The sequence below is a fragment of the Aptenodytes patagonicus genome, chromosome 7 (genome assembly GCF_965638725.1).
Source record: "Aptenodytes patagonicus chromosome 7, bAptPat1.pri.cur, whole genome shotgun sequence".
In the NCBI taxonomy this organism is placed as follows: Eukaryota; Metazoa; Chordata; class Aves; order Sphenisciformes; family Spheniscidae; genus Aptenodytes; species Aptenodytes patagonicus.
In genome coordinates this window covers 35,738,116-35,760,921 of record NC_134955.1, presented here as the reverse complement: position 1 = coordinate 35,760,921, position 22,806 = coordinate 35,738,116, and the positions used below count along the sequence as shown (strand labels likewise).

At 36.5% G+C, this 22,806-nt stretch overlaps 1 protein-coding gene across 22 annotated transcripts in view; it reads left to right on the top strand.

The window, feature by feature from the left end:
* Positions 1 to 22,806, top strand: part of GPHN (gephyrin) — a 301,882-nt gene that overhangs the window by 21,743 nt on the left and 257,333 nt on the right. The window lies entirely within an intron of this gene.

Genomic DNA, 22,806 nt, shown 5'->3' with positions numbered 1-22,806 from the left:
GGATTGGAGTGAAGAAAGTCTACAAAGTAATGACGTTCTGGAGATCGAAAGAGAACTAATGAAAAAGTAATTATTTAATCTGTATCGTAAAAAAACTTAGCAGAAAAAAAAGAAAACAACTCAATCTCTGTTTTTCGTATTTGTCTATATATCTGTTCATATTACAGATTTGTACAACAGAAGAAATACTAAAGACTTCCTCAAAGAAACGTGGCCCACTTTGCTAGGCAGAGTTTAACACTGTAATGGCTGTTAGAAATTGCAGCATGTGTTTTGGAAATTTATGATCAAATCTTCTGAATAGCAGCGCATCTGATCTCTCTGCTACAGGTTCCTATTTTGGCACTGGTTTCAGTTTGTCAAGAAAATGTAGTTCATTTCGGGCACAATGATTGTAAGGGGCAAGCCTTAAGATGAGAACTCTTCAGTATGCTGCAAATACTGACCTACTCTGGACAACTCTGTAGTTTCCCAGAACGTAAGGGTCCTGAAAGTGTTTGAGGTTACTCTGTACAATTAATGTTTGTTGACTTGACCTTAGTAAGGTGAGTACAGGTTTTTATAAATTAGTTCAGATTAGCTGTATTTTAACTCAAGATATAAAACACTCAGCTACATACACTGTAGATTATTTGAGTGTAGAAAACCTTTTGTTATAGCTTTATATTGCGCTTAGAAAACAGAACAGCTGTGTACTACCATAATACAGATTAGTACTAGTACAAGAAGAAGAGCCTAGTACTAAGCTAAATATTGTAAGTCATGAGCCATAACGTTTTCTGGTGGACTAGAGTATTTTTACCTTCTTTCTGTGCTGCTTTCCTACAAGCTTCCCATTCTCTGAATATAACTAATTCCCAGTGTGCTGTTAACATATCACTATTTCTTGAATGGCCTGTTGGAATAATCAGAACTTGTGAAATGGAGCACCGAGGTGGTTGATTTCACCTAGCTTGCTTATTTTCACATTAACAAAGTGTAGGTAAGAAATCTTTAGGTCTCTGCAGTCTTCTGTTACAAAATTAGGACGCTGTATTTAATGAATGAGTACAGTGAATATGGGTGTAGCTAGAATTGCATGGTTAAATAATTTGCTATGATAAGTTTAAAAGGCTATTACCCCAAAGTATTAGTCTTCCAGCCTTTGACATATGAAAATAACTGATTTTGAGAAACACAGAAACTTCCTAAAGAAATTTGACCTATAGAGCAATGTTATGTTTTTAAGGTTTAATTAACGGGGATCTGCTGTGGGTAAAACTGAGGTCTTTCTCCAGTTGGAGGTTGATGTGCCAGTTTTGCAAAGCATTCTGTTCTATACATGAAGATGAGAAAATAATACAACCATCCCTCTGTAAGTACTGGAATTCTACATTTTACAGAGAAGGAATATTTTTTCGCGTCCTTCCTAGCAGCAGGCTTGGCATATTAAGAATAATTCTGGTGGAGGTAGTGTACTGATTCAAATCCAATCAAGGAATTCAAAATTACTCAGAAGATGCAGTTTCTCATGGGTCTCCAAATAGTATGGTGTTTTGGTCATGTTTATTTTTTGTGAGCAGGTAGCCTACAGAGTAATTCTTGGGTTTCTGTTGAAAGATGCATCGTACACAGAATATTCACTTCACAGGGGAAAAACAAAAAGAAAAAGCATGAAGAGAAACATTTCCTTCATGACTGACAGAGAATTTCATGTGAGCTGAACACCAATGAAAGCATATTTGAGATAATATTTTTGAAGAAATACTATAAGTGAAATAACTTGCTTTCCTTAATGTGCTCAATATTGTTTTTTGTTCTGTTAAGGAGTTAATCCATTAAGGTTTACTTGAGGGATAGAAATGTCATTGTTTTGGTCTTCAGTACCAGTGTAGCTTGAGGAACTTTGCTTGTTTACTGACTCTGTGTGTGGGATACATCTCTGAAGCTCAGTTTCAGACAAATCTGAGCATTGTCTCATGGACTGTAGCGTGAGATGGGACCTATCTGAACTAGTGAATCCTTATGAGGTCAACTTGTTAACCTGTGTCTGTTGAATTGGTTGCCTGAAACCAGTGAGCAGTAATGTTTGCCTGATTGCGTGGCATCTCAAGCCACACCCTGTTTAGTCCACTTTATTTCAGAGTTTGTTATTTTCTTCTGTGTTTCCAAATTTGTTTTGTAGTGGTTACATTGCTGTCACTCTTTTGTAAATGCTGTGTATAGAAAATGTTTTAATCTTTTTTTTTAAGTTAACTATTGGTTTAGGAGATGTAAAGCTTAAAAATCCTGGAGGTGAATTTCACATTACATTAATGCTTATTAGTTTCAGTCAGTTAAAATGTGTGCTATTAGCATTAGAAATCACGTAGCGCAATATTCCAGAACTGTTTCATTTTTAATTAAAGGCATTTATAATTTGTTTAGAAAAATGTTCTAATATGTTTTTTGAAATTGCTGAGCTAGTTCAGAAATGCTAAATCAGCTGTGTTGTGGTTGCAGTATAGGCTACTTTGCTGATATGTTGGAAAAAAAGTATAAATCAACAATAGGTCTGTAGAAGTTAACATATCTCCATAGCTACGTTAAGGTTTTTTTTTTAATGAAATGTTTTGCTTAACTTCTAGCTTTCGAGACTTGGGATACTGGGAGTTCAGTCTTGATAATGTAATTTATCAGCATTTTCTGTAGTCTGCTTGGTTTTTATGAAGTTTTTCTTTAGAATTAATAAAATCACTTAAAGTTCTCTACTGTAAAGTAATAAATGAAGGATCTGTTCTCTTTGGAAGTGGATTGATAAAAAGCAGATAAATGCCATAATTGCCTGGCTGGCATAGCTATACTTGCAGAGCTCCGAGTGGAGATACCGAGTGTCCCAAAAGGAGGTTTCTACTTGCTTAGCTACGGGCAGCCTCCTGAAATGACAGATGGGGACAAAAATTGGCTTTTGTCTGTATCCACTCCCAGGTTTTTCATGGGTTATGTATGGTTCTTTGAAGGGAAATTTTTTCTCTGCTCCTCTTCCTTCCACTTGACATAATGCGTAAGTTTCCTGAACTTCAGGTACTCTTTAAACTTACTAAAAAAAAGTATGTTCTTAGAAAATGTTTGAAACATTGAGGAACAAATGTTCATGATACAAACAGGTGTTGGTATTTGCTATTCTAGATGACTTTTCTGCTTTTTATTCTTTTGGTATTAGCCTACAGAGTGACAAAGTCCTGTGTATATGTTCTGCATACTTAAAGAGAAGTCCTTATGGCACAAGATTTTGTGAGATTTAAGAAATTTTAAATCAAAGAAGTATCTCTTTTAGGATGGTTCAGCTCCTTAATGAGCATATGTGAGGTGTTTGGGTTTCTTTTATTTCAGTCATACAACTCCCAAACTTGCCTTTGTTCATGTTATATACTGCGAAGGTAGTTGACTGGCCTTAGTTATGAGAATTTCTCGTGTACTAATGTATTTTGAATCCATTATATTTTTGTTTGAAAAATATAATTGCATAACAGGGGGAAAAAAATCAGTGTGGTTTTGGTTTTGTGTGGGTGTTTGGTTTTTTTTTTTTTTTTTTCAGTAGGTGTCTTCTGGGTTTGGACTCACTTGAGGGGTTAAAATGGAAATACCGGCTCATTAAGTTGTATGAAGAACATGAGTATCTTGTAGCATCATATTTCTGTACTAATACCAAATAGTGATAAGTCAATGCTGTTACATTTACAGTTTTTTAATGTGAAAGAGAAGTCTTACTTTTCATTTGAAAAGAATGTGAGCATGCATTTCAACTTGCTAGTTCAGTTTCCACAAATAGGATAATTTTCCAGCCTGCCATTTGTAAAGCGTATAATGTAAGTAATCTTCTCATTGGGTTGTCCCGGCATGGTTTAACGTGCATGTGACACGTTTTCTGTTTCCCTACTTAAGCTAGAAAAATAAAACTAATATCCAGAGGCAGGGAACATTTATTTTTTCCTGCCTTTCTCTGTGTTCAGTAGGAAAATGTAATTACTGTACTGTCTCAGACTGGAATCCATATGGTGTCATATGTTGTAATAGGCATTAGGGTTAGTTACTTAGTATTTTTATTTTTCCCTTTCTTGCGTCAGTTTAACTTCTTACTTAAACACAAACAAGACATATTTTCAGGAACTTTTTAGTCAAATTCAGTAGTTCTGTTACTGCCTTTAATTTGATGTTTCTTGATCACCTTTAATTAGAAAATATCACGTAAGTGATATTTGTAAAGAAACCTTAAATAGTATTTACATTTGTTTCTATAGGGTTTAACCTGGAAGTTGTTATGAAATCCTTCAGCATGTATATTATATATGAACTTCTACAAACAGGTTGTTTCTGTTATGTGTGGTATTGCATTGAAAGTTTTTGTTCTGATAAAAATGCATAAATATTTATGGATTAGAGTTTTACATTAAGATTTAGATGTTGCATTTATAGTTTGGTGTAATTTAACACTTTGGCCATCATTTAATTTTCTGGTGTTTCAAAGGTAATGTTTTGATCAATTAGGAGGCCTCAAATGTATATATTGATGCATATATTTAAAAAATAAAATCTTGCTATGTGTCTACTTAGCAGCATGTCTTCCCTTTTTCAGTTTGTGTTTCCTATGGGAAAGAGTCTTATGCAATCAGGAACTGTCACCTTATTTTTGAGCTTTTTGGTTATTTTCAACCAAATTTGATAGAGGGATAGCAGTATTGAAAATTTTAGGCGCCTGTAAAACATCTTGCTTGGTAGAAGAAATGCCCACGGAGGAAAAGGCTTCTGTGTGAGTTCATCCCTTCTCAGGCAGCAGCGAATTCCACTAAAGGTACCTGGAAATGACACTTTGTTAGTTCCATCATTCATGGAAATCGTGTTTAGTGAATGAACAGAACTGAATGTAGAAACGCAGATGATTCAAATATGTATTTTTTTGTGTGTCGTCTTTTCCTTGTTGCTTCTTGTTAGGACACCATGTAAGCTATATAAATATTTTTTTATAATTTACTTGTTGACAGTGGCGAGCACAAAACGTTTCAAAGTTACTGCCAGTTCACTTCCAGGGAAGGTATTCTTCTGAAGTACAGTAAATTGGTGCAGGATGTAAGTGTGTGCATGCAATATTTGATATAGTTTTGCTCCCTTTACTCATAGTAATGGCTTGCTCTGTTCAGTCCTACTAAGCTTTTGATCCCTGTGGCACATTCTGTCAATGAGTTTTTTGGAACAGGACGTTGAGTTGCAGGACATTATCCCGTCAAAAGATACATGACTGAGACTGAATGTGTTTCATCGGTTTGCAGTATAGAATGAGAAATAAAAATGGGTTGTAAATGAAGAGATACTGCACCATGAAGCAAGAGGCAACCAGGTCTCTGCACAAGTGGCAAGACTTAACTTTAAAAAAAAAAAAAAGTTCCTATTAAAAATTTCATTCAGTACTCAAGCGCAAGACAGCTGCAAGTAAGCAGTTAAACTTTTTTTCTCCAAAACTAAATGTCATGTTTGATCTACGGTTTTGCAGTAAATTATTATAAAACACACTCTGGGATCGCATACTCTTAGTATTTTAAGGAAACTTAATGAGCAAATACAGGATTATACTCTGTGTTCCAGCTCTTGTCTCCTTGCACAATATGAATAACTATTCATGAGTTTTTCTTGAAGTTGCCTAACTATGGAACTGACACTTTTTCCCTCCCAATATGTTTTACTTTAAAAACTTAAAGACAAAATAGTGACTCAAGGTTTGTCTGACTCTCTTAATTTACTGTTCTTGTTACTATGACAAATGCAGATTTTATTTTTGTAACTTAACACTCTTAAAATTTATTTGCCATACAATGTCCATGGTCAAAAATTAGGTAAAGACTGAATGGCAGCTGGCAGGTGTCAGAGCTGCTTATTATGCAATTCATAATGCCATATTCTCTGTAGATGATGTTCTAAAAAAACCTCTCTGTATTCTAAAAAGTGTTACAGAAGTTTCATAACATTAAACAGGAGTGATAACGTTTTCTACTTAAGTTATTTCAACATCAGGCTTTTATCTTGCTTTTCTTTCTCACCTTATTGTAATACCTTCTCCCAATCACTCCCATGCTTACATCCATTCTCTCCCTCACCCAACCTCAGCAATAACATGCTCTTTCACTCATATCCTCTTCCTCACACACTGCAATTACTCTTGGGGCAAAAATGCAGAAAATGAAGTTGTAAAAGGAAATTGGATTACTCCCATGCAATCTGAGTTAAGATTACATTGGTGCAGAATGCAAAGACCAAAATTATAGATGCTATAGTGAGTGCTTCTAGGAAAAAGTGTTTTGACAAACTGTGCGAGGAGAAACAACTTTTCATTTAGGATCTGCTAACTACAGAAGATGTACTCTGTAGTTTTTACCATAGTGTAGTCAAGTTCAGCTTGCATAGAAGGGGAAAAAAACCAAAAAAATCAGAGCGAGAGTATATAAAAGTGAGGCAACTAGCTAAAGGGAAGTCAGAAAGAGCAGCTGAATGGGTTGTGATGCTCTGCAATCTGTTTAAAGTCATTGTATTAGACTTGGAACTGGAACGTGCTGCATATGAAATGGCTTAAATTAGCTGACCTCTAACTACTTTGAATGGTGCAGTATATTAGTCTCAGTTTTATCTAGATCAGAAGACCGTTACAGTGCCTTGCACCTTCCATTCAGCCTGTATACCTTTATTTCCATTCTGTGGAAACCAAGCTGTGAAGGTGTGGAGTGGTCCTGTTTTCCCCACTATGGAACTGGTAAATAGCCATCATATGAGCCACTTCTAAGAACTACGAAGTACTTTTCTGTTCCTTCAAGTTTTGACCTCCAGGTTTTGATACAGTATCAGAAGACCAAAAAATAAAAGCTGACGTGTTGAAACTTCAGGAGAAAGGAACTTCTTAGTAATAAAAATGTAATGCAAAAGGGGAAAATAGATCAGAGATGCTGTCAAGTTAAATGCAAAACTAAACAAGGCAAGCCCAAAAAAGGCTGTTGAGAATCAACTTGCTAAAGGCATAATACCTAATAATAACCATTGTTCATATATATCAGGGAGCAGAAAGCTTATCAGAGCGTTGTTGGGGCCAGTAGATGATCAAGACATAAAAGGAGCAGTTGAGGAAAATAAAACTGTCATGTAAAAGTTAAATGTATTCTTTGCACTAGTGCTCTGTACAGAGAGGATGAAGGAGCTTACCATGCTAAAGTGTGTGTGGGGTTTTTGTTAGTGGTTTTTTTTTTTTTTCTTTTTAAACAAGGTGTGAATCTTGCATTGAAGGTTTTTAGCAGAAGTCACTAACTCTGAAGTAACAGAACTCTGAAAGGGAGTGTTGTTTGGTTGGTTTTCTAAGGGAATACTTGTGGTCATTCTAGCAACTTGAGACCAGGAAATCTGAATTCTGCATCGAGCGCACTTCAGAAGCTGTAGCAGAGACTACTATATTTTCAGCATACCTACTAGTATATTGGGGAAGAGTTGAAACAGCTTTTCCTGAGGTTAATTTTAAGTCTGCTGGAGGGTTTTTGAAATGTCTCATGATGCCTTCAATATGAGTGATATAATAAATTTGCATTTTCAAAATGCTCCAAAAGACTCTTAAAGAAATTAAACTGTCCTGCAATAAGAAGCAAAGTCCTTCCACTTTTTAATAGTTGGTTAGTAATTAGGAAAGTGTAGGAATAAATTGTCAGACTTCTCTGTAGAGGCATTTACCAACAGAATCATGCAGGGATCTGCTCTGCAAGCTGTCATGGTTAACATAAGAGAATACAAAACAGCTTCTGTACTACTTACTGCTTCTCATATTGCAAGTAGTAGGAGGCATAAATGAAATTATGAGTTATTAGCTTTAATTATACATATCATTACAATGGCTTCAAAGTTAACCCATACTCAGATAAAATTTGTACTTTTAGTCTCTGTAGTAATAGTATGTAGTAGTGATCAAGTAATTTTTTACAGTAGGTATCAAAAGACTTTGCTTGCCATTTTGAGAATCAAGGTAGCATGTGCCTTTTATATTTTTACATAACTTTATAGAAATTAGCGCCTATATTTGCCAGGGTATGAAAAAAAAGAAATCAGCAAATGGCAAATATTTTGGGGTTCTACTGGTTTCTTTTTGAGATCTTGAAAAACACTTTCTTACTCTGTGAAATACATTTGATATTGATTGCCACTAAAACTGAGAATTTCCAGTTGTTCTTAATGATACCAAAAGCTCTGTGGCCTTACTGGTAGTCCTAGTTTTAAGCTCAGGGTTATTGATTGGGGGTCAGGAGGGAATTTTCTTACAGATTAGGTTAAAAACAGTTGAACTCTTTTTGTCTTTGGCTGTGGATGTGGTTCACTTTCCTAGGATTGTCTGAATCGCTGGACATGCTTCTGTGTCAGAACAGGCTGCATACTTGGTGCCAGTCAAAAACAGAAATAGAATGTAAGGACTTGGGAGGAATTGAATGGTGAGTGTTATTATGCTGCTTTCTAAGCTCCTTGTAGAAGAATCTCCTAATAAACGCCAACTGTTTCTGTCCCCAAATTGGAATTAATGTGAATGCAAAACATCACACTCTTTATTCAGTCTTATTTATGGAATACAACCCTTTTTGTTTAATTGTCTGTCTATGTCTTGTCTGTTTTTTTAGATTACAAATCCTAATGTAACTTGGGACCACCAACTGCTATTGCAATGCAAGTCATATTTAGAATCAGGAAGCACTATCACTGTCTAATTTGTTTTAAAGATGCTTAAATACTGTTATAACTATATTTACACTAGAAAAAACGCTGCTTAAACGTTTCCAAATTTAGGAGTGGAAGAGCTTTTGAAGACTTAGTACTTACACATATTTAACGTTGTGTTATGAATTTTCCCATTAACTTCACTTAAACAGGTTGGTGCTTTCAGGGGAAATGAATATGTAAGTCTTCATAGAATTGCACTTTAAGTGGTGAGGCAACAAGTGAACACAGTTGGCAGAGCACAAAGTAACAGCACATGCTTATCTGTATAACTGTCAGTGGTCAGAGCATGCAAGTAGTCTGTCTGCATTGCAGGGCCTACAGAGCTAACAGCTAGCATCTTTGCAGCTTAAATGGTAAATAAACTTTAGTTTCAGATTATAACAGATGTACATCTTCTGAATTCAGTACAAATACAGATATGTAACTTTAGCTGCAAATCACTTCTACTAAGATTTTGTTGATGTTTTAAAAGATACTGAAAATTATATAGAGGTCAGAATATTTCAGCAGTGAACTATTTTAAGATGAGGAACTTGTAAACTCTTTAGTCTTATTTACTTAGTATGCTAATTTCTCACAGAATGTTACTCTGCTGACTTACACTGTGGCACTTGTTTATGATTGGTATTGATAGCGTTTATATTCAGTAACCTTTACAAATTAAAATTATGCATGTGTTTTTAGAACCAGAGTCATGTATCTGGGTCAAAAATCAGGAGTAGCAAACAGAAAGCATGCCTGGCTGCAGAGCAGCTAGAGAAATTGAACCTGGGAACTGTGTTCCACAAATGAAAGATTTGATTTGAATATGAAACTCCTTTTCAATAAAGGTAGGGAAAAAAGTACAGTCAGTGTGAGGGTGGAATGTGACAATGGTGGATGCAAAAAGTATCACCTGCATCTCCCACACGTTCTTTTGCCTTTAGAGATGAAGGCAGAATCTCTGCCGTAACTAGCCTAGGTGTGAAATGCTGATAAGGCATTTGACTCGGTTGGATCTGGTGAAAGACCTGTGTTGATGGCTGGTGTGTGCATAGTGTGTATTCAGCAATCTCAGACCCATTATAGGTTTCATGTGGTCTGAAATGCCTGTAAATAAATAATAACCTGGACTACTATATTTGTTTTAGCTGTGCATTTCGGAACTCTAGGGTAGACCTTGGCTCATGCAGTCCATCTGTAGCATCATTCTTTCATAGGATTGTGTAGGAAAATGAAAATCTTAACCAGAACAGGGTTGCACAGCATGTTGGCCATCTGTAAACACTGGCTTCTTGCCTTCTGCTACAGACTTCACCCTAATTTTGGCAAGGAAGTAGAAGAGTTCAGTTTTATTTTCATCAAGTAGTAGAAATTCTTGCCAGTTTAGTAATAGATGGATAGAAGGCTTGGCACTATTCTTGATGCCCATTCCCCTGCTTCCAATCTTGGCCTTGAGATTTTGGCAATGTAAGCTTCCCATGCTGTATATAACCATCATTCTACTACTATTCTTAGGGTAGATACCAATTATTCAATGGGCAATAGGTTTAAGTATTTTCAAAATAAACATTTTGTCAAAAAACCTTCCAGCATTTTTTATTGAACATTGCTCTCCAGAATCCCATTGATTCAGATTACTTGTCAAGGTATGGTTTTCCCTTCAGAGATAACAAATTTGATCTGGTTCTTACTCTGTAAGAAATTTTGCCTTCATAAATTTGGCAGGGTATGGGTAGTTTTGTGAAAGGGAGCTGATGTTTTTCAAGAAGAGTTGCAGCTTGCAGTTCTATGCAAGAGACTGACTGAACAAATTGAGTTTATTTTGCTTTGTAGTCTATTTTAAAGGTTTGGGTTTATTTTGCAGGTTTTTTTTATTACTAGTGTGAGGTAGTGCTGCCATGGGGATCTTTAATACACAGAACAGGTCTAGAGTATATACAGTCAGAGAATCACCTATGCTTTCTTGACCTCAAAAATGTGTTCATTTTTCATGAAAGGTAGTTTGGGCACTGTAACTTGCTTGTGGTGTTTTTTGTGACACTTACTTTAGGGTCTGTGTTCTACAAAAAACCGCAACCCCTTGTTCTGCTCATTTTCTGCTTAGAATTTTACAGTTAGTGTGAGAAGCGATATCCAAAGACAGTTTTGAGAGATGTGTATGTGTGAAATGTAGAACTTTTTCTTACAATGCTAAGCATGCCTTTGGCATGTTTTAAATTTTTGAAGTGGTAATTTTTGGAAAAAAACTTTATAAATATGCAGGCATTTTGCAATGCCTTTGTATATAATATGAAATATTATCAAAACAGTCTAAAGGTGACAAGACATAAAGGTGTAATACTGTCTGTAAGAAAGAACAGATGACAGTTGTACATTTCTGTTACTTTATTCCTTCAGCTTTCTTAGAGTTATTGAAGGTAGAACTGCATGCTGTTTTCAGTAGCTTTTCAGGGCAAGGAGCATGTCCTGTTGCTCCAGGAATGCAATAGTGTTGAATTTTTTCTCAAGTCTCGATTGTTGTCCCTCTGACCCGTTGACACAATGCTTGCCAGTGATTTGACTGTAAGCAAAAAACCATTAGTAGTAACAGTTGATTGCTCTAAATTATGGAAAAGCCTGTCTAAATGTGCTGAGTACCTCTTCTGTGTTGTTAATGAAGTTTATTTTTTTGCTATAACATGGCTTTGCATGTTTGAAAGTCATTTTAAGGTCAATGGTTACGGAAAGGTCTCAGTGGAATTTGTTCATGCTGTAACACAAAATACTCATGCTTCTTCAAGATCTCAGACTTGGATGTCTAACAGAGTACCATATAATGACTCAACAAGAGAAAAGTAACAAAAATGCTTCCTGGCTTTTAAAAAAAATCTCTTTGCAGTCTCCTGAGCTCAAGTCTTGTTAACATATTTACCTAGGATGACTGAGTTCCTTAACAATGGGTGCATTTTTAAAGTAACTGATACACCAGTATACATTTGTAGGGGAGAAAATCTTGCCTACCTTAAAAAATGACTCATCATTGTCTCTAGATTTTGTAGAACAATGAGCTGTCCTATGAAATCATAGAAATTGTTTGAATGGAACCTCTGGAGGTCTTATGTTCAATCTGAACAGCCAAGCCACATTTTTATTGCCATTACCCCATCAAATTTGTAATTCCATTTCAGGTAGTTGTAAGTTGCTATTAGTTAACATCTTAGCTTCCTCTTTGCCAGACTGAATAAGCTCAACTCCCTCAATATGTCGTCTTTGTGCATGTGTTCTGGGCCCCTGACCATCTTGGTGCTCTCTACTCGACCCTTTCTAATTTTCCAACATTGCTCTTAAGCTAGGGGTTACAAAACTGAATACAGTGTTCCAGGTATGGGGTCACAAGTGCTGAGTAGAAAGGAACAGTAATTTGCCTGGATTTGCTGGGCACCCTTCCAATTTTGGCCAGTCCTCAAGTTTCTCAAGGTCTCTGGGTTGAATCTCTGACATTCATCAGTTCAGCTATTCCCTCTAATTTAATGCCCTCCACAAATTTCCTGGAGTGTAGGCTGTCTCATCATTCAGGTTGCTGATTTAAAAAAAAAAAAAAAAAAAAAATCTGGGCCCCAATGTTGACCCCTTTGGTATTCTGGTCTTTACAAGATGCTAAGTGAGTGTTGAGTCATTTATTGTTACTTTTTGATCTAGGTGGTCTGACTAATTTTCAATGTACCTAACAGTTCATTCTTCCAGCCTGTGCTTCTCAGCTTCCAGACAGTGCTGTGTAAGATGGTGCCAAAAACCTTATTAGGATCTGGTTACATTAAATCCATAGCTTTCTCCTTAGCTACCTAACTAGTCATGTCATTAAAGTAGGCAATCGTGTTGGTCAAGTGTAATTTGTCCTTGGTAAAACCATGTTGGCTGTTTCTAGTTACTTTCTTGTCCATCATGTGTTTGGAAATGCACTCTAGAAGGACATGATCCATGGTCTTCTCTGGTACTTTCTACTTCAGGTTGTCTGGCCCATTGTTCCATGGGTCTCTTTTTGCCTTTCTTAGGGATCAGCCTTTTTCTAATCTTTAGGAGCCCTCTAACACCCTCAACTATTAAAATTTTTGATAGCTGATAGCAATCTCATAATCACATTGGCCAATCTTTTCAGCTCCCTTAGGTGAATGCCATCTAGCCCCAAGGGTTTGAAAATAGCTTCACTAAGCATTCTTAAACTGTTGGTCCCATACTGTTAGTTTCCCAACTCTTTCCCAAACTCTGTTGGTACCTGCAGTCATCTGGGAGCAAGCTTTGCCTGTGTGGAACAGGACAAAAAAGGCATCGAGTATTTCAGTCTTTTCTGTATCATCTGTCACTGAGTTGTCTTTACCCATCCACCAGAAGTCTCTTGTTTTCCTGAACTTCCTTTTGCACTAACAATACCTGTAGAATCTTTTGTTGTTGTTGTTTATGTTCAGCAAAACAAAAGTCTTCCTGACGCCCTTCCTGATGCTTGTCACTGTGTGATGCTTTTATTCTCCTTCTTTGTTGCCTGTTCTTGGTTCTATTTGTATGTTCCACTCTTGCCATCTTCTTGGAGAGAGAGAGAGAGAGCATCCTGTCCCTAACTATATGGGCAAGCAGATTTCAAATGGATGTGAAGAGCAGATGAGAGAATGCTTTTAGCATATGCTTCGTTAATGGAACTATTACTGGCATGGAGTTTTTATTTTGCTTGTCTATAATTAAACAAGATGTGACAGAGTAGAAGTGATTCAGAAAAGTATCTCCAATAAACCATACTACTCATATCAACGTGCGGGGCTTGGAAAGCATGTTTTAAGCAGCTTTTTACATTTGTATTTCTAGTCAGTCATGGGCATCATTTTACCTCTGCTAACTAGGAGAAATCTGAACTTACTGTTTGAGCTGATTAGTACCAGAAATCATTAGACTTCAAAACATGGTATTTGAGAAAAATCAATTAAGAAGGAAGTTTCAGCTTTAAGTGGCAATGTATTAATGCCTGTTAATAAAATCTAAATATTCTGTGTTTGACTGTTGGATCCTATTTTAGGATCAGTGTCTTCAGTAGTCAGTCTTTCTGAGAATGGAAATGTGTGATCTTAAAAGCATTAACTCTTTCCTTACACGTGACTGTTATCTATGCTTTAAAAATCTGGAATATTTAGTATTGAATTACCTTTCTACAACATAACAGTAGGCAACTAGATCTTTGTTTTCCAAAGTGGACTTTGTGTTCCTGTTATGTGTATTGCCTACTACCTGTCCTTGCCTGAAGCACCCATAGAACAAGCATACTTTGGATGTGAGAGCACTAGAAACAAATCATTGGAGCAAACTGAAGCTCTTCTCTTTGTTTTGTGCTGTCTGCCAGCAATGGACAAGGAAGTCTTGGAGGAACTGATATTTTTCAGAGAGATAAAAAGAAGATCTGCCCATCCAGAAGTTGGACTGTGTCCCTGGAAGCCATGGTATTTACATGGCCAGAATATATATTACATGGAAGAAAATTAAGAATGCTAAAAATGCACTGTCTTTCAAAACAGTATTAACAATGCAACTCCTTTGATCCTCTTTCCAGCAGAGGAGTTATTTAAACATAACTTTTCAGTCATCAGTAGTGGTAGTAGTCCTTTCTTCTTAACATAGAATTCATGTTGAATTTTGCCTTCCTTAGTATACTTTACTGCTTAAATCCCACCGGTGATACCTGTATAACTTCTTGTGTGAGAAAAATAAAATCTACTTGCTGAGTTGAAAAGTTCTTTCATGTATGTGTGAATGACAGCCATATATGTAGCCATCAAAGGACAGCCTTTGAGAGAGTTTTACTTTCTATTTTGCTAAGTGAAAGAAAAAATTATTTTCAGGGAGTTAGTTTGCTGTAACGAAGTTCTTAAATCAGCTGTAAAATGAGCTTGTTATACCGAGTAGCTATTTAATGGCACTTGTGGAAAATATTCTTTAAAAACTGGAATGTTTGGTGGTCAGGCAACTCGATTTTCTACTGATAAAGTCTTATTTTTAATAGTGTGTAATAGGATGACCTGCAGTTACAGATGCACTTGCCTTCATGATATAAATAGTTTTGAATAAGGATTTTTTTCCCCTGTCAGATAACTCTTTTATTTTTGACATGTTTCTACCATCTTTATTTTTGCTGTGTTCTGCCTCTGTCTCTTGTACTGTTCTTGATGTACTTAAAATGCTGCAATTCCCAGACTTGCCTTCTGCAACAGACAGACTCCCTTAGGTCTATTTCTCCATTTCTAATGTTAAAAAAAAAAAAATGTAACCAGTCCAGATATTTTGCTTTTTCATTCATTGAAATGGTTGGCAAGAAGAGAGGTGGACTTCTGATCTGTGGAGCATTACTTTGGAAATTTTTTTAAGGCAGGAGCAGAGACAGGAGTAGCTGTTGGATGCCAAACTCTCGAGGGAACTGTTGAGAGTCCAGAACAGCCTTTGCTACATTCTCCGGCTTGTTCAGATTAACTTTTTTTTCTGAAGTAACTACACTTTTACAGATGCTGCTTTCTCTTATGTAATGTTCAAAGTGGATCTTTTTATTCTGGAGATGTTTACAAGTAAAGCTTTCTATTCCAGGATCATTTTCCAATGCCTGGTGTTACACCTTGACTAACACAGGCAAAGCTCTAATTACAGATAGTAAATTAGGCTTCACAACCTGCAAACTGTTCCAGGGACATGACTAATTTTTTTAATGGCAATGCTACTAGAAATCACACAACAGGGATGTGAACCAGGCTCAGTGAATGTTAGTATAGAGATTAGTATTTCTGCTCTGAATTTCCAAGCATACATGACATACAGAATATCCCCTGGGTCATTGAGTCATATTTTAATAATAAATCCTGCTTCTCACATCCCACAGGGGGTAAAGTCACCTTTAGAACTCCATATTCTTCCTTTTTTTTTTTTTTTTTAATTACAAGGATTATGGACTATTGACTGTATCCTGTATTACTTATTTCATTGAAATGTATTCTTTCTTGCTTGCAATTTGAAAAGGAGTTGTCCCAGAAGATAAATCCGCATTGTCTGGAAAGATTGAACATGAAATTATGACATACGAAATTTGTTTCCTTTTGTAGCAATTGCTGTGCTCTCTCCCCATTATTGGATGTTTCTTCCCATACTAAGGCCACGCCCCGTCTGTGCCAGCACAGCAGTTTGTGGAGCTGCAGTGTAAGTTGAAGTTGTGTACTGTTTCTGATTTTTTAAAAAAATTATTTATTTAAATTTATTTTCTTTTTTTTTTGATGGCTTAGTGACTGTGGCTTATTGATTGTTTATAAAATTACTGCAGCAATCGGTCTGCAGGGACAGTTAGGGTGGGAGCAAGAGGCAGGATTTTGAAACTCTAAACTGACATTTCTGCTAAAGTTAAGTTACATCGTGCACTCATGACTTTGTTCTTTGGCTTTGAAAGCCATTACTTCAAACTAACAAACAAAAAACTCTCCCCAGAAACCCTAATGCTCCATAGTACTTACTTCATCTGATCAAATTTTAAAAGACTTTTTTCTGCAAATATTCTGAGAGAAAATGATTTAAGTTCTGTGGTACGTATGTGATACGAAGTTTCATGTCAATCTGGCGTGTGCCTGACCATCCTGAATGCCTTAATCCATGAGCTGAATCTTGCTTGTTAATGCAGACATGAAAAGCACGTCAAGAAGAGTGTCTGTGTTTGGAATGCTGGTGTCCCTTCCATCCTGCCGGGTGGGTACCTTGGCAAAGCTGTTGGAAGCTGCATTATCTGATAGGAAGAGAGAACCTCCTTGTAGGAAGTTCCTTCTGTTCTAAAAAGTCTGTAGTGTCTTCTGTTTCCTACTTTTCTCTCTGTGTATTTGAGGAATATGCTGGAGATTATTGTGTCATAGCAATGCCTGGCTGATTTAAATGGCCCCTGGAAATACACTGGCAGTCCCAGGATGCATCAGAATTGCTGTTTGAGTGGTGCTAAGAACTGATGCTTCATTACGTGACTTGGTACAAGGGCTGTAGTGGTTGTTGCCTGTCTTAGTGTATAATGGATTTTTTTCCCCACTGGTCCCTTCCCCTTTAGTGTGGAAGAAGTGTGATCATGACACCTGTAGGCTTCTGCCAGTTAATCAGGGCTGCATACAATGGGTGGAAATACAGTAATAGAAAAACAAACTGCTTATTCAGAAGCTAAAATAGCTTTTGAAGGTTTCTTATCTTCCCTTTGGGAATGCTTAACACTTTTACACCTTAATTTCAAGAAATAAGTCTCAAGAAAATAGTAAATAAAAGTAAATAGAAAAGGTAAATAGCAAATGGTAAATAAAATGGCTAAATAATTAGCCATGGGTCAATAGGACCAAACTTGAAAGTTGGACTGAGATTATTAAAGAAACTCAATTACGCATTGAGAAGTTTATTTTAGAAATGTAAGCTTGTAAAACCTACTCTAAACATACGGTGCTTTGCCTCCCTCCTAGGTCTGAAATATAGACAAGTCAAGTCTCTTTTGAGATAATTCTTTTAATTTGAAAACCTCCAATGTAGAATAATGTCCACGAATTCATTAGTGATGGTGAATCCTGAGAACATTCTTGGTGTGTAAGAATCTCACAGTGTGTGCCAAATGTTGTTTGTCTATATTAAAACAGCACTTGCAATCCTCTCCCTTTTTTCTTCAGAAAATGTCCTAAAGCGCCAGGTCTGCTACCTACCAAAGGTAAACCATCTCTGAACTGTAAATGGGAAAAAAAATATATATAAGCTGTTCTTTTCTGTTGGATACGAGTGTAGGTAGTTGCTGAACGTGCTTATCTGTAAGGTCCGGGTACTCAGTGCTTATTTCAAGGATATGTGTTCCACATAAATAAGCATGCTGGATCTGAGGGCTTTTTATCAGAAACAAGCAATTTTGAAGCAGAACAGAAACAAGCTATAATAAATAAATTATGAATGAATTTATTTTTGCCACATGGTTGCTGCCAGAAACTTGTCTTCAACAGGTTTTGCACAGAACACTTTAAATACTTTATTTGTATCTTGATATTTGAAAACATCTGCCAAAAAAAAGATAGCTGCCCACGTGTGCTTCCCTCCGCATCCCATGGAAGCTTTTTGATATTAAGACATTTTCTTTCTACTCTTCTAAATCCACTTTTGAGATGTGCCTTTTTAGTCTGACATTCTAGAAACTGTTTTACCTGTTTGTTCAGATAATCGTGCATGTCTCCTTCCCTTCTTTCCTCACGTGGCATGGCCTAATGTTGTGAGTATTAAGTTATGTGTTTGTATTCTTCACGACTTCTCTGCTTTGTCTGTCTCCCCAAAAGCGGGGGATTTTTTTAATCTCTTGCCTTGCTCAAAGGGCCCTCTGAGGAAAAAGAATTTCATTAAATTATGTTACTTCTTTCCAGAATGTGTCTTGGTTTCATCATTGCTTTGTTTTCCTAAACCTTTCTGATCCCTAGAACTGAAAGGCTCCTTCAGTTTGGTAACACTTGTTTTATAAGCATGAGGGAGATGAAACCTTTGTTCCTGAGTACTACCAAAAATACCCAGCTGCTATTTAGGCACCATTTTCTCTCCATTCTGTGGCTATAATAGGGGTTCATCGATGACAGGTTTTTTGAGTGAATGGTCGCAAGAGGAAGTTAATATCATTTCCTTCCCCTTAAACAGTTCAGAACTGGGATTGAGGGAGGTTACAGGTCAGTCTTATTTCCTTATTTACTGTCATAATTTTTTCTTTCTGTGCTAAGCCTCTTAATCATCCTTCTTTACCTCCCTGTAATCTGTAGAATTTTTTTAAGTAAGCAATACATATGTTGGCATCAGTTAAAAGAAGCATTTTACATTGAGGTATTTAGTGATGGTATGTATTTCCCTCACTGACACATGTAACATGGAACAGGTCTTGGATAAGGAGGATGTAGGATAATATTTTGTTTTACTTTCTTTGCAGTTTTGAAAGAGGTTAAGGGGGAGAGAACCTACAAGATTACCACAAAAAACTTGGATGTGGTTTTGTTTTGCTTTTGCATCATTTTACCATAGCATGACAGCAAATACAAATCAAACCCGCTCTACATACTACATAGGCATATCTTTAGGTATCCGGATAATGCAATATAAGAATTTGCAAGGTAGATGTGATCTGCTGTATTTCTACAGAAGCTGTATGGTTGCCACTGACAGGATATTACTTGACTGATAACAGGAAGTGTTCCTTGCTGGCAACTTATGAATTGAGTCATTCATAATTATTAACACAGGGACTACAATGAATATATACGGTTTACTATATTTGAAAAACGGATTACTTGTGAAGAGTAAAGTTACCTATTTTAATGTGTGTATTTCTACATGTTTTTGAGAAGCGACTGAAAAAGCTTTAGTTGCAGTTTGAAATAACCAGAATCCTTTAGTTGATTGTAGATCATTAAACTTGCTCCAAATTCTCTCTCTTGTAAAGTATTATTGAGAGGGTTCTGTGTGTCTATAGGTTTATGTGTACACATATATTTATATTTATATTTTGTTTGTTTGTTTTAAGTAAGCTGTAGGTATGTCAGATGTCAGAATTTTGGCATGGAGAGAATTCTTGAAAATGGGTGCTGGTGCTAACTTGCATACGGTGAAATTTGGGATGCCACTTGATCGTGAGAATGCAAATTCATTTATCCAAAACGAAAATTTTGGATGAAAAGCTGGACATGAGCCAGCAATGCATGCTTGCAGCCCAGAAGGCCAACCGTATCCTGGGCCACATCAAAAGAAGCGTGGCCAGCAGGTCGAGGGAGGGGATTCTGCCCCTCTGCTCTGTTCTGGCGAGACCCCACCTGGAGTACTGCGTCCAGCTCTGGAGTCTTTAGCACAGGAAAGACATGGACCTGTTGGAGCAGGTCCAGAGGAGGACCACAAAAATGATCAGAGGGATGGAACACCTCTCCCATGAAGAAAGGCTGAGAGAGTTGGGTTTATTCAGCCTGGAGAAGAGAAGGCTCCGGGGAGACCTTATTGTGGCCTTTCAATACTTAAAAGGGGGCCTATAAGAAAGATGGGGACAGACTTTTTAGCAGGGCCTGTTGCGACAGGACAAGGGGGAATGGCTTTAAACTAAAGGGGGGTAGATTTAGACTAGATATAAGGAAGACATTTTTTACGCGGAGGGTGGTGAAAGACTGGAACAGGTTGCCCAGAGAGGTAGTAGATGCCCCCAGGTAGATCCCTGGAAACATTCAAGGTCAGGTTGGACGGGGCTCTGAGCAACCTGATCTAGTTGACGATGTCCCCGCTCATTGCAGGGGGGGTTGGACTAGATGATCTTTGGAGGTCCCTTCCAATCCAAAGTATTCTATGATAATGTCTTTATCCCATAATGTATGTAGGCTTTATGTATGAAGAAAAGAGTACTCAAGAAATCATGATGGTATATGTATCCTGTTACGGATTAAGGAGGATGCTGCTTAGGACCCCCTTTCTGCTTGTCTAAAATGAAGTCATAAAGGTAGTTGCTGACCTGAAGACCTTACATGATCTCTCTAAACAATGAGATGAGGATATGATTATATTTTGGGACAGTTCAGCATTGCAGTGGCTTATTATAATTGCTAATCTCTTAGGGCCTAGTTCTTATGTGGGCAAACTAATAAAAGATTTCCAAGTAGAGAGGAGGAAACGATTCACTGGCTGTCCACGGTTCTTTGCCTTGAAAAATCACTGTTGTGTGTTCCAAATTAGGTGCTTGGTTTTGGGATTATAGTAGTATATCTCAAACTTCTGAATGTGCAGGAAATGATTTTTTTAAAAAAAATTCTGTTCAGATATAGTTAATTAGAATTGGCTACTTTTCTTCCTTAGGCTTCTGATTTTCAATCTGTTGATTTATGCAAGTGTTTACCAAAAATGGAACTCGGTACAAATCCTGCTGAACAGCTAAAAAGAGATTACAAGTGCAACTGTTGATGACACTTGTTGTTAAAGCTACAGTGATGCATCATTACATTGTATCATGCATGGCTTGTAATAATGTAGTTGGTTAATTTTTTTTTTTTTTTTTTTTTTTTTGAGAATCAGCGTTTCAGTTATATAAAATAATTAAAAATTCTTTGCAAGGAGAATTTCCTATCAAAATGCTTAAGCTATTTGGAAAAATAAGCATTAGGGTTGTAAAGCAAAGGTTCTTTAACTTTAATTTTTATATGAATTCATGCTTCCTGTCAAGCAAAAGGTGGCTCTTATGTTGTTAGTGGTTTTTATGTGTTTTCTTAAAAATGATGCATTTGCATAAACATCCCAAAACAGATTACTTCTGGTAGGATAGCGAAGTCATAAAGAGCTTTCTGCACACTGTTGTTGTTGGTGCTTTTTTTTAATGTGCTCATATTTCATTGTGAAATGAAATAATCTTCAAGAACTTTGTTTATAACAATACAGGCCAACTCTTAAGTCATGCATTCGTGTTAAATTGAAGTGCATAGTAAATACGCGTAATGTTTAATGTTAGAAAAGTTAGAAAATATAGAGAGTTAAAAAATACATAGGTTGTAGAAAAGCTTGCATACTTCTGGAATAAACTTCCCTGCTGGGTGCTTCATAACACTGTATGTAAAAGGCTTAGTGAAACAAATTCATAAAATATTTATTAGAAAATTCATAAAGTATTTATTAGAAAATTCAATGTATTAACATCAAACCAGTCACGTATTAGAAGTCAGAATTAAAAGAGCTAATTTTGTTAGTGGTGCAAAACTACTGTCAGTTGGACACAATTTGGTATTAAATAGGAGCATAGAATTGTCATTTTATCAAATCTTACATCTTTCTACTTTACTGTCCTGATTCTGATAGTGACTAATTACAAGTGTCTGAGATGTCAGCAGAAGCATTCCAGAACAGGAAGGTCATTTACTTCCTCAGTTCTTCACAAACTTGATCTTTTTATAGGACATTGGCATATATTTTGAAATGCCCAATATCAAGCATCTTCCAAAATTACTTGTGTTAGTTTTGAGATCTGAGTCTTAACTGGCTGTTGCAAGAAAAACAAACTACTTCTGAATTGCTTTTCTTTTTGGTTAGTTGTGCCTTCCTGTGATAGCTTCCACACTTCCATCGTATTGCATATCGATATATTTCCTTTCTGTGTTTGAGTTTTCTGTCTTCCTGAATATATCTTATGTCTTGTTTTGCAATAGTTGGGAAGTACCCAAGATGCCAGTTATTCTGATCTCTGTTTATTCATATCCAGGTTTATTAGTTTTCTTTTCAGTAACTATGATATCTTCATAATAATTTGGACACGTTTTTGCGTAGATAACCTATGCATAGTTTTTAAGAAGCATCTAGAAGGGACATGTTTATGCTGGCATTGCAACAAGATAGGTGCACCTGTCATTGGTAATAGCTTTGAATTTTACTTAAGTTAGGAAATCAGCTTTTTTATTTTGCACAACTATCTACATCGCATTAGTTGTAAAGAGTGCATGCTTTTGAGCTGATAACCCCCCCCTTTAAATTAGTGGAATTAAAATTTTTGAATGGAAAAGACAGTAAGTCGTGCAGAAAAGGTTTAAATCCCTTCTGAGAGGGTAGCAGGAAAAAAGATCTTTCCTCCCAATAGTCTTTTCTTCTGGTTGTCAAATTTGAAGCACGTTTATTACTTGAACAACTTGCTTACATTTACACTTGATTTGTATCGTGTTACCGTACATAAGAAAATTTAGTGTCTTGCATCAAACTAATATGTCAGATTCCAAATACTATAAATTTGTCAATAATTACTGCATCCTGTGGTATCATCTTTATTAATACCAAACCCATAAGTGAATTTTTGTTAGCACATAATTTGAAATGGATCTGGCTTTTGGGTTTGCTACGGTGAATGCGTTAATCTAAAATACTTGGTTTTCTTAGAGCATGTCTAAAAATTGCTGTAGGCATGTAAGGACATGTTTATGTTGTGCAGTGAAGTGTGGTGCACAAGGTGGCAGAAGAGTGGAGTCCAAGCTAGCACCAGACTGGGAACAGTACAGTTGCATTAGAGTGGCTCTGTGCCTGAAGTAAGAAGCCCTTTCCAGA